The sequence below is a fragment of the Leuciscus leuciscus genome (genome assembly GCF_965113295.1).
Source record: "Leuciscus leuciscus genome assembly, chromosome: 18".
NCBI classification, from domain to species: Eukaryota; Metazoa; Chordata; class Actinopteri; order Cypriniformes; family Leuciscidae; genus Leuciscus; species Leuciscus leuciscus.
The window spans coordinates 31,223,791-31,239,063 of NC_138742.1; the positions used below are offsets into that span (position 1 = coordinate 31,223,791).

The 15,273-nt window shown below is 44.2% G+C and overlaps 1 protein-coding gene across 1 annotated transcript in view; it reads right to left on the reverse strand.

Moving 5' to 3' along the window:
- opn7b (opsin 7, group member b) overlaps positions 1–13,633 on the reverse strand; it is a 130,909-nt gene extending 117,276 nt beyond the window's left edge. Inside the window, exon 1 of the mRNA XM_082145207.1 lies at positions 13,544–13,633. The gene's annotated coding sequence lies outside the window, so the exon portion shown is untranslated. The remainder of the gene's footprint in view (positions 1–13,543) is intronic.
- Between the last annotated feature and the right edge of the window lie 1,640 nt (positions 13,634–15,273).

Sequence of the window (15,273 nt, forward strand, 5' to 3'; positions counted from 1 at the left end):
CAAAAGAAACTTAGCACAAAGTGAAACCGAGGTGGATGTTACAGCTTCTGCTAAAACTGATAAATGGACAACAATGTGCAAAGCATACTAAACATCTCTCACTAATTCAAAAAAGCTGAGTGACAGGTGCTCCACAATCTTTGTACAAAAAAAACAAAAAAAAAAACAACCTTTTATCGGCTAGGGACTTAGCTGATAGTTTTGTCCTGTATTTGGCGGAAGCCAAGGGGGGTTTGGATAATTGAAGGTAATTGGAAGCAATAAAAGTGTGATAGACACATCAAGATAGACACATCAAAATCTATGATTTTCAGGACTTACATATTGCAAATTTTATCGGTTTCACTTTATTTTGATGGTCCCTTTAACATATTCTGTTGACTTATATGTATCATTTGCAACTACATGTCTACTAACTCTCATTAGTGTTAGAGTATTAGTAGACTGGTAGGGTTAGGGTTAGAATAAGTTGACATGTAGTTGTAAAGTTACTTATAGTCAGTAGAATGTCTGTTGAGGACCATCACAATAAAGAGTTAGCAGATATTAAGCAGACAGTCTACTAATACTCTAATGAGAGTTAGTTGATATGTAGTTCTCTTACGAGAGTACTCTCGTGTTGCGTAAGCTAGCTTACGCTACGGGAAAAACCCTTTTCTCGAGAATACTGAAGCCAAAAAATTATCCTTAATTTTTGCATAAGTTTAAAACGCATTGCTGCATAAGCAGACCTAGGCAGAGCGGCTCGCGCGCCTATTGGTTGCTCAGCAGCAACTGCTGCAACCTATCCAGGACCTGCTCGTGACGAAGCACCAATGAGGGCGCGGGCGCCCGTGCGCGTCACGTCCCGCCAGAATGGGCGTGGCTACAGGCTATAAAAGCAGGCCCGTGAGGTTGTTCTCTGATTTTTCAACTCTTCAGCGAAGTGGACTCTCACCTCGCTGTTCTCCGGAGAAGCTGCGCCGTCGAAGAGCCTTCAGCGGGACGAGCTTCAAGCCGGCCATCTCGCCGCTTCCTCTGCCGTTCCTGCTGCGCTATCCGGCGCCGAATATCCTTTTCATTACCGCGTGTTACGTTACACACGCTTGCACTAAAAGAGCGAGGCGTTGTTGCAAATGCCTCTTTTCAAAAAATGCGGCTCCTGCCGAGCCGATCTCAGCGACGGGGACCGCCACATCCTGTGCGTTTCCTGCCTGGGACAGACACACGCGGACCACGCGCTTTCCCTGGGCGGCTGCCCGGAATGTGAAGTGATGTCTATGGCGACCCTGCGGGCTCGCCTAGCATCTTTCAGCGTGGATCCCGCCCCTCCGCTTCTCTCTTCTGGGCCGCGCCGTAAAAAGCGCCGTTCACAGAGAACACCGGAGGCATCTGCCGCGAGCGCTTGCATGCCGGATCTCTCCCCGTGTGCATCGCTCTCTGCATCCCCCACCTCTATCACGGCCGGCCAGCCGCCCGCTGTGGATATCGAGTCGGGGGGAGATGACGCAGAAGGGGACAGCTGCTCTATCCTGGCTTCTGACTGCGAAGGCTGGTCGGGCTCCATTCCGGACCCCGCCCCTTCTCTTCAGGAATCGAGCGGTGTGCGGTCTACATTCGACGCTGAGCTTCTTCGCCTGCTTACCAAGGCCGTGGAGGACCTCGGCCTCGATTGGTCGCTTCCTGACGAGCCTGCACCCAGCAGGCTGGACGGTTGCTTTCTGCCAGGCCGCCGCTCGACGCCTCACACGAGGCCTGCCCCCTTTCTTCCGGAGCTCCACGAGGAGCTCACTAAGAGCTGGAAGGCGTTTTCTGCCAGGCTGCGTTCTACTGTCTCTTCGACGCTCTCTCTAGTAGACGGCGCGAAAGACAAGGGCTACCTCTGCATTCCTCCGGTCGAGGAACCGGTAGCCACGCACCTCTGCCCGCCTTCCGCCGGATGGCAGTCTCATCCCTCACTGCCTTCCAAAGCCTGCAGGACTACTTCGGCTTTGATCGGTCGCGCCTACACCGCCGCCGGTCAAGCCGCGTCCGCACTTCACACGATGGCCGTGCTTCAGGTCTATCAGGCCGACCTTCTCCGTAAAATGGACGAGGCGGGCCCGAACCCTGAGAATTTTAATGACCTCAGGAGCGCGACCGACTTAGCGCTACGAGCCACTAAGTCCGCTGCTCAGGCCATCGGGAGGAATATGGCGTCTCTCACTGTCACCGAGAGACACTTGTGGTTAACGCTGTCCGACATGAAGGAGTCCGACAGAGCCACTTTCCTCGACGCGCCCGTGGCGCCATCCGGTCTCTTCGGCCCGGCTGTCAAGGGGTTTTCGGAACGGTACTCCGAGGTTCAGAAAACCTCCCAGGCTATGCGGCATTTCTTGCCGAAGCGCTCCAGTTCCGCTACGGGTCGCTCTAAACAGCCGCCCAACCGGAAATCAGCGCCACAGCCTCCCCCGCCGTCAGCCTCACAACGCCGTCAGCCAAGGGATTCCCAGCGCTCACGCTCTTCCAGCCGCCACAGACCGCCTCCCCCTCGGGGACCCCGGTCCAAGATTGTGCTGAAGGCAGAGCCCTCAAAGTCTTCCTGACCGCGTTAGGAAGACGAAGATGGTCGAGTCCCGCTGCGGCCGGACCGCCATCAAAATCAGCGCGCCTCGCTCTCACAGTTCCCTCAGCAGAGGTGACTGGAGATGTGTATTTCACAGCCAACGAGCCCGTTACACAACACGCTCGCCTGTACCCAAAGGCCGTTTTTTACGGCCGCCCAAATAAATCACAGAAAGAGCATTCTGTCTGTTTATCCGGCTCACGCCGATGGTGTTATAAATGTAGGTCATGTGCCCACTCCACAGTGTTCGCGCCTACATACAAACACGGCCGACTCAGTGACTCACACTCATTCACGGCCCATATCCATAAACCCGGCTCGCGCCGTGTGTGTTTTTAATGTGGGAAAGGTGCCCGCTGTACAGCGCTCATCCCTACACACAAACACGGGCTGCTCTGTGATAAGCACACCAAACGTGTCCCGTGTGTAAATCACCCTCTACCAGACACGAGCTGTGTTATGTGTGTGCGAAGCGCGCGCGCCTCCATGAGCGCGCGCTCTCTCTCAGGCGCTGTGAGATATGTGCCACACACACACAGCGACAACAGCCCGCGCGTTATTCGCCCTCTAGCTTTTCACATAAAGGCATGGAGGGAGCTGCCGGGCGTGTCAGAATGGGTACTGAACACAGTAGAACGAGGCTATTCACTACAGTTCGCTCGCAGACCCCCTCGCTTTTGAGCCAGGGTCGAAACCACGGTGAACAGCGAAGTAGCACACCTACTTCGCGCCGAGATTGCGAAACTGTTAGAGAAACGAGCCGTAGAAGCCGTCCCTCACACACTGAGCGAGGCAGGTTTTTACAGCAGATATTTCCTCGTTCCAAAGAAGGATGGCGGTCTCAGACCCATCCTAGATCTCAGACGGCTGAACAGAGCCCTTATGCAGAGATCGTTCAAAATGCTCACGACCAGTCAGATTCTCGCGCAAATTCGCCCGAGGGACTGGTTTATCTCTGTGGATCTGAAAGACGCATATTTTCAGATTCAAATAGCGCCCCATCACAGGCCTTTCTTGCGATTCGCCTTCGAGGGGCTGAGCTATCAGTACACCGTCCTGCCGTTCGGTCTGTCCTTAGCACCCCGTACATTCACGAAGTGCATGGATGCAGCGCTCGCTCCCCTGAGACAACGGGGGATGCGAATACTGAAATATGTGGACGACTGGCTTATTCTAGCCCAGTCAGAGTCGGAGTTAATAGCGCACAGGGCTCTATTACTCGACCATTTACGGGATTTGGGTCTCCAAATCAACTGGACCAAGAGTTTACTGTCTCCCAGCCAGAGAATCTCTTTTCTGGGAACAGACTTAGACTCTGTGTCAATGACAGCGCGGCTGACGTCAAGCGCGCGCTGCAGATTCAGCGCTCAGCTGCAGCTTTCAGGACCGGCAGCATTTTTCCTCTCAAACGTTTTCAGAGGATGCTGGGTCTTATGGCTTCGGCCTCGGCAGTGCTTCAGCTGGGCTTGCTTTTCATGCGCCCGCTGCAGCACTGGCTGAAGACGCGGGTCCCGCTGCGAGCATGGTCCGCTGGCCGCGTTCGCCTCAGGGTAACTCAGAACTGTGTCACAGCACTGAATCCCTGGAAGGCGGCAGACTGGTATCAGTCAGGAGTGGATCTGGGCATGGCTTCGAGACGAAAAGTAATCTCGACAGACGCATCCAACTCAGGTTGGGGCGCCCTCTACGAGGGCAGACCAGTGTTTGGTCTGTGGGCAGCCTCAGAAAGGCGCCTACACATAAACTGTCTGGAGATGAAAGCGGTCGAAAATGCCTTGAGATACTTTCTCCCCCTCCTCAAAGGCCACAACGTTTTGGTCGGCACGGACAACATGTCAGTAGTGTCATACATCAACCGCCAGAGCGGTCTCAGGTCACGGAGCCTTCACAAGCTGGCGGAACGCCTCCTCTTGTGGGCCCACCACAACCTGCGCTCACTGAGAGCGTCACATGTCCCGGGCTCCCAAAATGTGGGCCCAGACATGCTGTCCAGGGACAACGTTCCCCCCGGGGAATGGTCCCTGCACCCTCAGATAGCCCAGTTACTATGGGACATCTTCGGCAGAGCGGATGTCGACCTCTTTGCGTCGACGGAGAACGCGCACTGCCCAGTATTCTTCACGAAACAGAGAGATGCGCTGGCCCACGACTGGCCCAGCCGTCCGCTCTATGCGTTTCCCCCGATCGCGATGTTACCACAGGTAATCAAGCGCATCAGGGAGAGCAAATGCTCTGTGCTCCTCGTGGCGCCGCTCTGGAGGAATCAAGTGTGGTTCTCAGAGCTGATGCAACTGACGAGCACGACCCCATGGCCGATTCCGGTGAGGAAAGATCTCCTCTCCCAGGCCAGGGGCGCGATCTGGCACCCGCGCCCCGACTTATGGGCCCTGCATGCATGGGCCATCAACGGGTACCCGCTGACCTCCCAGCGGCAGTGTTGAACACAATTACCCAGGCTAGAGCACCCTCTACGAGAAGGCTCTACGCCTCTAAATGGTACGTTTTTTCCGGCTGGTGCTCGGCCCGAAACTTAGACCCACAGCGTTGTAGCGTTGCAGAGGTTCTCTCCTTTCTGCAAGAGCTTTTGGACGAGGGCAGGTCCCCCTCCACGCTCAAAGTGTATGTGGCGGCCATTGCGGCGTTTACAAAACCTTTGCATGGCCGGTCACTGGGTAGAGACGACCTCATTGTTAGGTTCCTAAGAGGAGCTAGGAGGTTAAATCCTCCTCAGCCCCCTCTGGTTCCAGCCTGGGACCTCTCCTTGGTCCTGGAAGCCATGAAGGGTGAACCCTTTGAACCCCTTCAGTCCGTGGATTTGCGGTATCTTTCACTGAAGACCGCTTTTCTCATGGCTCTCGCTTCAGTTAAGCGAGTGGGTGACCTTCACGCGCTCTCTGTGAGCGCTTCGTGCTTGGAGTTTGGGCCTAATGACTCTAAAGTCATCCTTAAACCGAGGCACGGTTATGTCCCCAAAGTGCTTTCCACTCCGTTCAGATCACAGATCATTTCCATGCTGGTGGAACGCTCTCCCCACCCTCATCCGGAATGCAGAATCCCTGACAACATTCAAAAAACAGCTGAAAACCAATCTCTTCCGTGAGCACTTAACCTTATAGAAAAAAAAAAAAAGAAAAAAAAAATCCTTTCCATTTGAAACATCACTTATCAGGCTTATGCTACTCTGAATAATACCTGAACTTCGTATTTTGAGCACTTCCTGCGTTGTTGTTGCTTTTGCCTCTTTATGATGACTCGCTGAAATTAGTCCTAATTTGTAAGTCGCTTTGGATAAAGGCGTCTGCTAAATGACTAAATGTAAATTTCACTGTCAGCTCTTCCGAGATCTGAGGGTGAGGACGATGTGAATTTTCTCTGCCCCGTCAGGGCGCTGAGAATATATGTCGAACGGTCTGATGCTTTCAGGCAGTCAGAGCAGCTCTTCGTTTCGTTCGGTGGCCGCACTAAGGGCTTAGCCACATCGAAACAGAGCCTGTCCAGATGGATATTGACGCTATCGCTATGGCTTATAGGTCTAAGAACCTTCATTGCCCTCTGGGCGTCAGAGCGCACTCCACCAGAGGCATCGCCTCGTCGTGGGCGTGGTCTCGCGGAGTCTCGCTTCATGATATTTGTATGTCGGCGGGCTGGGCCTCTCCGTCTACATTTGTCAGGTTTTATAACCTGGAGGTGCCTGCCCTACAGGCTAAACTGTTGTCAGTCTAACATACTAGCTCTGTTCGCTCTCGCTGCAGATCGACACAGACTGTGTGTGGTTTGTGTTATACACAGGCTCCAGATCGACAGACCAGGTCTTCCTGTCTGTGATCGTTTTTCACCTGTCCTTCGGGTTCAGGTGGCTGACAGGCAGTGTTATCTTTCTTAGTTCAGCCCACGGATGTACCTGGCTGTTCTATTGTATTAAGCACCCATTCCCACACCCTGGAATGGTTATCTCTCCCTGGGCCCAACCCTCATCGGCCCAGACATTACCACTTACGTTTGTCCCCGGGCACATGCCCTTGGGAACGTGCATGTGGACCTTCTCTAGCACGCACGGCGTTTTACATTGGGTTCCCGTAGCGTAAGCTAGCTTACGCAACACGAGAGTACTCTCGTAAGAGAACGCTCTCGGTTACTAACGTAACCTCGGTTCTCTCTAGATGAGGGACTGAGGGGTTTCTATAGTTATACGTAGTCAACCGAATGTTCAAAAGGGACCATCTGACATAATCATTCATCAAGCACGTCTGCTCATTTAAACACTGTTGTCATGCTGTTTTGCATGTCACATGGACTTTGTCATACACACCAGTCCACATGTACTGACAAAATACCAAAGTGGCAAAGACATTAGCTGACAGCTGGGAGAGACACACATGTGTGTTTGTGTGTCATCAGTCAACCACACACACAACTTGTGGATTACAGATGATCTAAGCAACATATTTTCATCTATATGCATCCATGTGCTTATTTAAATTCCTGTGCACACAAATAGCCCTAAAATTCTGAGCTGTCTGGAATTTATCACTGTCTATATCCATATATACTGTATAAATACCTCAGAGCTCACATGTTTGTGTATGTGGATAAGTGTGTGTGTGGCTTGAACGAAATGGTTTAGGGGCCACAGTGTTGATGATAGTGGGCATATTGTGCCACAGTTGATCCTTTCTCAGTATCTCAGACTTACTGTAGCCTAGACAGAAAAACAGAGGGAGAAGAGAACCAGAGAAGCAGAGAAGCGGATCTAGTTGGCATGAAAAAGAGAGTTTGGAAATGACTTGTTCTTGCTGTATAAAACTGACATCAAAGCAAAGTGACAGGTACGGTTGCGAAAAGCAGCGAACGCCCAGGGTAAAATCTGACACACAAATCTCATTTCGCGCCCTGCTCTGTCCATCTCTCTCAGATTCATCCGTACGTCAGCAAGAGGCACACATTCAGAACATGCTGAATATTACATTCCCTTTCCTTGTTAATGCAAACCCCAAACCATCAGCCATTCAGCATCTCCAGCGGTCATTACTTATGCAACTTTATCTTTGATTGATCAGGGCTCACACATGATGAGTGATGAGGTCTGTGTTCAGAATACTGGCTTACTACACTGTGGTACAAAGTGCTTTTTTTTATTTTTTTATTGTACAAAGTGGTAACCTGCAATTTATACAATAAAGAGCTACTTCTACTGGACGTAAACAGTACAAATTGTTTTGTTGGCATAAGTTTTAGTAGTGCAGTAATGTAAGTGAGTCATTTATTCAGCAATCAATGTCAATACAATTTGATGTACTACATTTGTTGTGACAGACGACCTCATTACATTTCATTGGCAGTTGCGTCCAGTAATTATCTTGGAAATAGCTCAAACTGCTTCCCTGTATAAGGTAGAGTGTTGGTGCTTGCAACGCCAAGGTGGGTTTGATTCAGGGAAAGCAAGAATTGTTAAGAATGTCAATGTGTGAACCTTGAAATTCAATGCAAGTCGCTGTGGATAAAAGGGTCTGCCAAATGCATAAATGTAAATACACAAGATTATGATTACTTTCTATTGGAAATTTGACTGTTAAAAATAACAATACATAATAAATAAACAGTTTGTTTGTCACACAGAAAATGGACTGGATAGGTTATCTGGCTGTATACTTTGCATTTATTAGTGCACAATAGAAATAATATATGCTGCAAAATGAGCAATAGTAGTATTCTGGTCCTTAGCTCAAGTATAAACTTTAAATGCAAGTCTATGTTTTTTTGTGGTAACACTTTATTTTGATAGTCCGTTTGTTGAGACTTTACTAGTTATTAGTAGCCATTCAGTAGCTTGTCAACAGTGCAGTTGACATTCAACAACACTGTTTCAACTGACAAGTAACATACGTTCAACTGACTGCCTATAGACTATAAGGTACAATTCAAGTGTTAATCTAGATTTTACGAAAAAGTGCCTGTTGACTGTCAATATTATTTTGCAACAGGTTATTAACCAATTGTCGACAAACTTTCAATTGTCAACTAACTTTCTGTAGATTGAGTACCAACAACTCAAGATCAATCTGTCAGTTAAAAGTCAACAGTCATGTCAGCATATGAAGTATATGATACTGTATATGCTCAAGGGGTCTCATGTGCATCAAATTAATAATTATTTTAGCTGATTTAAAACTGTTTTTAAATGTTTTTTAACCATTTGTAGATAATCTGTTGATAGTCAACTAAAAATTAGATCTGTTGCTTGTCAACAAAGAAATTGTTTATGATCAGTAGACTATTAATAGACATTATCCACTAAGTGTTAGTAGATATATTTTAGGACTATCTAATTAAAGTGAAAAACAGTTTATATCAGTAGAAAGTCTATAACCTATCAACAGATTGAAAACATACTTTTTTTGTAAGTTTGGATAGATGCTGACATGTCTGCAACGTAGAATTATTACGAATTCACAGCTACAAAACGTTTACGAATCATAAAGATATCTTTATCATTTCCCTTATACTGTTTTATAGATAAATGTACGTTCCCTTAACCCTACTCCCAAACCTAAATATAAATTACTCATTTTATACAGAATATAAAAAGAATAAAACACTTTATGGACAGAGATGTGTAGGGAAATGCCAGTTTTATTAATAGCATCACTTTGACTGAATGTCATGTCATCACTCTCATCACGAAACTCTACAGTTTCTCCAAACGTGTTTATTATTTTAGGTAGTTATTATCGTTATATTATCGTTATTATTATGAGATGGTTTTTATTCGTTATTTGACACTATAAACCATGCTATAAACACACACTCAAGCTTTTATTTTGGCACTTCCGGTTAATGGCATTTTGAATTTGCATATTAGTTAAATATTTAGTTTCACCCGAAACATTTAGATTCAACATTTAGATTTAGATTTAACATTTAGATTTAGATTTAACATGTAGATTTAACATTTAGATTTAGATTTAATATTTAGATTTAACATTTAGATTTAGATTTAACATTTAGATTTAGATTTAGCATTTAGATTTAACATTTAACATTTAGGTGTAACATTTAATATTTAGATTTAACTATTTAAAATATCTCTAAGTTGACAAATATTGCTGTAAATGTGGTAAAAAGTGACCGTCAAAAATTCATACCAGTTTTTTAAACATTGTTTGAAGCTAAATGTGACAAAATGTTGCTGTTATTTTCAGCATGAGACACTTTACAAACGGCGCCCCATAGTAGGGCTGAATTTGGATCTGTTTCTTGCTTGCGTATGGATTATAAAGATTTGGATTACATCTAACGTTACGTTAGCTAATACAAATGATGTATTTTGTTTTGGTGTATTATGGTTCTATAGGAGAAAACGCCTTTTGTGTCTCACCGTAACGTTAAATAAACTAAATGTTACAAAATGGTTAAACGATTAAAGAAGGTATTGTTAAGGGTTTAAACTATAGTCATGTCTGTTAATCCTCTGAAGCGAGTTTGCAGCAGGAACAGAGATTATTTCTTAAATGAATAACTGTTATAACGTTAAACTGCATTTAATAAATGCGATTTTCTGTAAAACTTACTGTCATGAAAGGCTAAATGTATTAATTAACAATTATTGTTATTTTGTTGTTTATTACTTTTGATCTTGGCCTCGGGCATTTGAAATGATGTAGACTATTGAGAGTTTTCTCATTTGGAATGCTCAATATACATTTTTTTTCTCATAATCAGATGGTTCAGATGTGATCGTGATATCCTAGTAAATAATGGGTTGTATTATATGTATATATATTTTTTTTATTTAATAAAAGTGATTTTTTTTTTTTCTCTGATGTGCTGGCCATAGTGTTTGTTCTACTTCAGTCAGGTTAAGTATGCAATCTGTTGATAGGTTATAGACTTTCTACTGATATCAACTGTCTTTCACTTTAATTAGATAGTCCTAAAAGATATCTACTAACACTTAGTGTATAATGTCTAGTAATAGTCTACTGATCATAAACAATTTCTTTGTTGACAAGCAACATATAAGCAACTACATGTAATCTTTAGTTGACTATCAACAGATTATCTACAAATGGTTAAAACATTTTTAAAACATTTTTAAATCAGCTAAAATAATTATTAATTTGATGCATATGAGACCCCTTGAGTAGGATATACAGTATCATATACTTCATATGCTGACATGACTGTTGACTTTTAACTGACAGATTGATCTTGAGTTGTTGGTACTCAATCTACAGAAAGTTAGTTGACAATTGAAAGTTAGTCGACAATTGGTTAATAACCTGTTGCAAAATAACATTGACAGTCAACAGGCACTTTTTCGTAAAATCTGTAGATTAACACTTGAATTGTACCTTATAGTCTATAGGCAGTCAGTTGAACGTATGTTACTTGTCAGTTGAAACAGTGTTGTTGAATGTCAACTGATGCACTGTTGACAAGCTACTGAATGGCTACTAATAACTAGTAAAGTCTCAACAAACGGACTATCAAAATAAAGTGTTACCTTTTTTGTTTTTGTTTTTGTTTTATTATCATGCACCAGATGAAAATTGTAAATATGCTTATTTGGAAAAATTAAAGAACACCTCTCCTCGACAAACCACGTGATTTGATGTATTTGTAACACAAACAGTGTTGGTTATAGGATTGTACAAATTGCAATAACAGTTGTGATGCTAACACACTGGTAACACATTATTTTACAGTGCCCTTGTTACACATGTTAAATGTACTTCCCACAGTAATTATTATGCACAAACACAACTAACCTGAAACCAAACCCTAATCCTAGAGTAAGTACATGCTCATTAATATTAAAGCCCATTCACACCAAGAACGATAACTATAAAGAGATCCATAATGATAACTGCATTAGCGCCCACACCAGCAGACAAAATCGTTCAATCGCGCTGCAAGTTTGCCGTCTGTCACTTTCAATGCTGGAGCTCTTTAAAGCAGAATTGATTCTGGTTGGTGTTAATGTTTTTATAGTTCATTTAAAAAATGTCAATTATTTCGTTTCTCTGTGCCGTTATCATTATCGTTTGCTCAGTACTTATTTGTGTAATTACACAGTAACAAAGAAACCAGTATAACCAACACCACTAATGATTTGGCTATAATCTAAAAGTAAATATAGATGCACAGGAAGAAAACAAAATGATGACAGTCTTCCTGTGGATAGCCACACTACACAGTCAAAAGGGAATCAATAAGGTGAAGTTTGACATGATTCAAGGACTTTCTGTAATGGCTTGAAGAGAGCTCTGCAGGGAGACAGAGAACTGGCTTTTGAACACGGCAATTTAACATAAATCAATCCTTTCTCCTCTGACTGGATAAACAACAACATTCAAAAAGTGAACATGCATCATACTATTATCATGGCGCTCACGTAGGAAATGCACTTTTGAGTCTGCCTCGTTCCAGTCGTTCCCCATGCAGTTCCCCTCCAGTTCACATCAGTTTCTGCCCTTACGCAACTATAAATAAATGTCCAAACTGTTCCTACTGTTATTTAGCAAAGAGAGTGGAAGGTGATTCATGCTTTCAAGCGCATCACTTAACAACAACAACAACAAATAGTGATAATAAATATACAATATTTATATTGTGCAGCTTTTGTACAATAGCTCTGTGCAAGGTTATTCCTTACAAATCATTACAAATTCATGGTTGTATATATTTAAATATCAAATCTCACAAAACTAGATATTTGAATACAGGAAAACCAGGATATTTAAATATATGCAACCATGAATGAGATTTAAGAGCTAGGGCAAAGGGCATGAATTATGATTTGCGCCTGCCGTTTTATTTGTGTGACTTCAGAAGACATGGGCTGTATGGATTGATTTAGCCACTGTAAAAGTGTTTACAGCTGTTATGTGTTGCATGAAGGACGTCAAACAAATTTGGAACAACATTTTAGGGGGTAAAGAACGAGATCATATTTTGCACTAAATGGCTAAACTAATTCAATAACAATTTAAATGTTATAAGCCATTTAAAACTGCCTTTTATTATGGTAACAAATATTGAACCCTTTGACAAACCCCTTGAACCCACATATTGTCATGTAATGGTTTATGATGGTAATGCCAAGCTCGAAATCTAATAAAGTGTATGACATAAATCTGAGATCAATTAAGACGGAAAGCATTACAGCAGTGCTGTCTTCCGAGACCGAGAGCCTGAGTTAAAGGGTTACTTGTGTCTTTATGAATGTGTCCCCTTTCAGATTAGTTTCAATATTTTGTTGCAGTCCTTAACTTGACTTTTTATTTCACAAACGCATCCAAGCCACTAAATGCACTATTTATCAGTAGCAGCCATGTAAAGGCACAGCATGCGCACACAGGACATGTAAAGGGGCCCGTGAGGGTATTTATAGCCAGACTTTACATACTCTCGTCACTAGAATGGGTGGACCATCAAAACATGTGACAGCACACAGTGTAACTCATGGTTTCCCGACCCTGTTTAAACTATTACTAATCAAACACACCTGATTCAACTCATCTGCTCATTAGTAGAGACTCCAAGACCTGAAATGGATGGGTCAGATAAGGGAGACTATCCAACTGTTGATGTGCCTCCAGGAACAGGGTTGGGAGACACAGCCACTTGTTTGTTACATAAATCAGCTGATCTGTTTCTTAACATATTAAATAAATGTAGTAACACAAAACACATTCCACGATAACAGGGCTCTCCAAAAATATATACTAAAATATCACAAATAAACTAGTGCTGGTTTATGGGATAAAAAAAAATACCCCCCCCCCCCCCCCTTTACTCCTTTATGTTTTAATAATAATTCAACCATTCTTTGAAAAAATAAAAACACTAAAATAAATTATATATCACATAAAACAAAAATACACAAAAACCCACATTAACAGACTGATGTTCCTCAGCACGTGGAACAGTTATAAAAATGTAAACTGCTATTCCTACCTTACAGAGAGACTTCAGTGGCGGTCCTTATGTCCGATGCAAGTTTATGGAGAAATCTGAAGTCTTGTGAGCCATCAGCCTTGAATGAACAATTCTGTTTTGAATGGAAGGAAAATAGGAGAGAATGTGGTGACAGGAGGAGGTAGAGAAGTCATTATGCGGGAGCTAGCGCTTACACTGCAGCAGCGGGAAACATACTGAGAGACACAAATCACAGCGGTGGCGATATACTATGAAAGATTCAGTCTCTCCCTTTTACTGTCTCCCTCACTCTCCTCAGCTCACCCCCACCTCTTTCTGTTTCCTTTCTCCTCTCTTCTCCTCCTCCTCTTCTTGTAACTAATCCTGCTCTTTGTGTGTGACTGTCTGTGATTGTCACATGCGAACCTGTCTAATGCCTCTCATTCGCATTCTCTCTGTGTGTCTCTGAGGCTTGCATGGCTAATATTTTTTAATACTTGACTAGTCACACAGTTGACTAGTTGGTGGGTCAGTGTTTACTCATTTCTAAATGAATCACAATGTGCCATGCAGCTTCAGTGGGCTTTGCCATTTCTGTCAAGTCAAGAGTGTGTGAGTGGAGAGAACATCCACACAGCTGAGATGATGTAGCTGAGAAAAGGAAAGTGTATCTTTCCATTATCTAAGCCATCGCTTAGTTTCCATCAGCCTCTGGGCAGCACTTGATTATTTTCAGGCTGGTTTGTAATAATTGTGGCTCCAAACTCCAAATGAACTCACATCTTCTTCTCTTTTTTTTTTTGACAGAGTAGGGAATACTTTATTTTTACATTGTTTAATAAAAAAATATACATTTATTTCCCTTATGTCAACTAAATTCACTGGGAAATGTTTTTATTTATTTATTTATTATTTTATTTTTATTTTTTTATTGTAGAGAGTGGAAGCAAAAGTGAGGGAGAGAAGTGGACGGAATCAGAAAGAACCACAAACTCTTCAAGGCTACTGGCCACTGGGAAGCAGTTTGAGTATAGATGAATTTTCCTCCAGCTGTTACCATGTATAGATCAAGTGCAACTATGGCCATGTTCACATTGTCAGTCCAAATCCAGTATTTGTGTATCAGATTGCAATCTGATCTAAATTTGTTAATGTCCACACTGTGTATCACAACTATTCAGAGGCGATTTGTGTGTCCTGTGACGCTCTTTCGTTTTTCAGAATATCTGCACTGATTTCTATAGCAATGACATTGCTTTGATAGGCATACACTAGGGGTTCCAGAGGAGGATGTGGAGGCAGAGAGAGATGTGACTGAGGAAGGGCTGACCAAAGGGAACCCCTAGGCAGAGATGATGGTGGGAGGAGCCAGAGGATGAACCCGAGTCAAGCCAGGATGAAGGCCTGTGGTGGAACTGACGGAGAGAGGAGCCCAGATGGAACCAGTCTGAGATGGACACGTGCAAAGTGAAAACCCAGGTGGAGCCGAGGAGATGAAGACCCAGAATGACAGTGAGGGCCTGGAGGGCCACGGTGGAGCCAAAGGTGCATGTGACCGAGGTGGAGACATGGGCTTGGCAGAGCAGTGTGGACTCGGTGCAACTGAGGACAGTGGTGGAACGGGGGAAGGAGGAGCCTTGGTAAAGCCAGAAGGGTGGAGGGTGGAGGGTCGAGGCGCAGCTGGAGACTCGGAAATCTGAGGCGAAGCCAAAACGACAACAGACCAAGGTGGAGCAGGAGGGTCGAGGGAGCCTGGCAGAGCCTGAGGG